The 2,913-nt window shown below is 36.8% G+C and overlaps 1 pseudogene; it reads right to left on the reverse strand.

Moving 5' to 3' along the window:
- Positions 1–1,167: 1,167 nt before the first annotated feature.
- On the reverse strand, positions 1,168–2,461 carry LOC147370346 (septin-7 pseudogene; annotated as a pseudogene).
- Positions 2,462–2,913: the final 452 nt, after the last annotated feature.

The raw sequence follows: 2,913 nt of genomic DNA on the forward strand, positions 1-2,913 counted from the left end.
ATGGATTAGTTTCAAATGCATTAAGACTCAACAGGCTTCATAACGTGTGATTTCACTTATAGTCTAGAAAAGGAAAAAATTATAGGGGCAATTGTGGCTGGGGCCTGGGGATGGGGTGAGGAATTTTTAGGGTGATAGAACTGATAAATTTCTTTCTTTTTTTTTTTTTTTTTACATCACAACATTGTTTATTATGTGAATTTTTTACAATACAAACAAAAAAATACAGAAATGCAATATATGAATACAGCTAAATGCAGAATGGTGACTTTTTTTTCTTTTCAAGAGGCCATGATTCCCATTTCTAGTAAAATAAAAGAGACTGCACATAGGTAGAAATAGGTTGGTTGTTAGCTTCACAATTTTGCCTAGAAATGATCTATAAATGCATTTTCCCCCCTGCTACTTACCATAAAGTGTAAAAAGGGAATTAAAGGAAAGTTTCCTTGTTGGTTCCTATCATATGAAAGATGCTATATTCTATTTTTTAGCAGGGCCAATATATGGAAAATACCTAAATTAAATGTTATTACAAAAATGAAGCAGTAATGAGATTCTGGCTAAAGAGGGTACTAAATGAAAATAATATATATTTAAAGAATTCAAAACAAACAAAAAAAAGGTTGTTATAAAAAAGCTCTAGGTGCATTGTAAGCATATAGGTTTTTTTTCCATGTGTATTTTTAAACAATGGAAGTGTCAAAAAATAGGGTCAACTGTGTTAGACTAAATTACATTATTGTATACGCTGCATTGAATGGAACCTCTGTATTATAATTATCATAAAGAAGCATAGTTTGCATCATATTATGGCAATTTATCCTCAATGAAACCTTTCAGAGTCCTTTTATTTTGGAATATCCTGTAAACAATCAAACCACCAGAACATGATTGTACAACAGTAAAATGTTTTCTTGCATTAAATTGAAGACATCTGTTTAATAAAAAAAGAAAAGAAAAATGTAGGAAAGGTACTTAGAGCTGTTAGTTTCTAAGTACACAACAACCCTAGACAATTCAAGGCATCTTAATCTCCATCAAGAACAAAAAAATAATAATAATAATTTTTGTCATGCTGTTAAATCCATCATTAAGGATAAAACCGGTGCAAATTGGTCAAACGGATCCAACAAACACTGATGTCCAAGCTGGCATATTGGCAACTAATACGTAACTGGTGGTCAATAGAGGGTTTAAAAGATCTTCCCTTTTTTCTTGTTCTTTTCCAAGGTTCTTGAAGAGTTCTGTTGTTCTAAAATACGTTGTTGGGCTTCCCAGTTTGCTTTCTCATCTTCCAACTGACGACGTTTTTCCTCTAATTCTTTGTGCTGTGCTTCCAAATTCTTTTTCATTTGCTCATGGCGCCGTTGGAGCTCAGCTTCAGAGTCCTTCAGTTTTTGAACTTTTTCTTTGACCTTCATCTCAAACACCTGTTCCATCTCCATCTCCATCTTCTTCATTTTAGCTACATGTTCCCGTCTTTCTTCTCCCATTTGTGCAAGAGGGCTCTTAGTAAGTTGCCCTTTATTCTTGTTGTTATCAACTCCATTATAAGTCACAGCTGCCAGTTTTCTGCTCCGGTAGTTCTCATAGTGTACATGACATCTTTCAAGTCCTGCATATGTGTTCTTATCAACATATGTCTTAGAATTGTAAAATCACAATGTTCACCATTTTCAACTTCTGCAACACCCCAAGGATACTGCCTTCCTCTGACCCTTTTTCCATTAACTTCAATGATAGTATTACTACCTACCACAGCAAGAGGTAAACGGTCCTTTATCTTTTTAACAAGCTTATTTTCTTCTTCATCATCTGTCTCTGGGAATTCATATATTTTAATTTTATGTTCTTGGATTTCTTTCATTATCTGTTTCTTAAACTGTTGGCATTCCTCTGGTGTGAGTGTGTCTGCTTTGGCAATAAGTGGAATGATATTCACTTTTTCATGCAAACGCTTCATAAACTCAATATCCAATGGTTTAAGTCCATGTCCTGAAGGAGCAATGAAGTATAAACAACATTGCACTCTGTTATCAGGCATCTGACGTCTGTTCACTCTAGATTCTGCATTTAGGTAGTCCTCGAACTTACTATCAATGTAGTCGATAACAGGCTGCCAGCAATTACTATTATCCACTGCATCTCCGAATCCTGGGGTATCGACTGTTGTGAGCAGCAACTGAACACCACCTTCTTTGATTAAAACTTTGGATTGTTCCACCTGTACAGTCTTTTTTATTCTATGGGAAGGACCTGGATACTCTGGAGAATACAAATCTGTGAGGAATAATGAGTTGATTAATGTTGACTTTCCCAGTCCAGATTCACCGACAACCATAAGTGTGAATTCAAAACCTCTCTTCACTGATTTTCTGTATACTTGATTTGGGAGATTTGCAAATCCCACATAGCCTTCAAGGTTCTTCTGTTGAGCTACTCGACATTGCCCTCGCGCTGTCACTTTCCAGTGGCCCGGCACAGCGAAGAGGTAGGCTGCTGCAGCTTCCACTGCGGACTCTTCACGATCTGATAAATTTCTTAACAGTGGTTGTGGTGATATGATTATGCATTTGTCAGAGCTCATAGAACTGTCCCTAAAGTAAGTCAGTTTTGCTGTATATAAATTCAAAAAGTGGATACAAATTTAGAAACTAAAAAAATATATTTTAATAAAAAAGAGAATACCTTGCCAAAGTGTCTCTAGTGTCCACAAGAATACGCATTGCACACGTCCAACACAGGGAGCTGATGGAACAAAGGGTCTGCTACTGTGCTTGAAATACTTTGCTGCATTTGTCAATGACTAAGCTAAGCATGGCAGGGGCGCTAAGGCAGGCCTATTCTTGAGGGTCCGGGGCCTCCCCAGCGGCCCCGTTGAAACTTCTGTAGGCTACACTGCAGTGGAGGACG

Source organism: Bos grunniens, chromosome 6, assembly GCF_055505025.1.
Source record: "Bos grunniens cultivar Pamir isolate PY7600 chromosome 6, Bosgru_T2T1.0, whole genome shotgun sequence".
NCBI classification, from domain to species: Eukaryota; Metazoa; Chordata; class Mammalia; order Artiodactyla; family Bovidae; genus Bos; species Bos grunniens.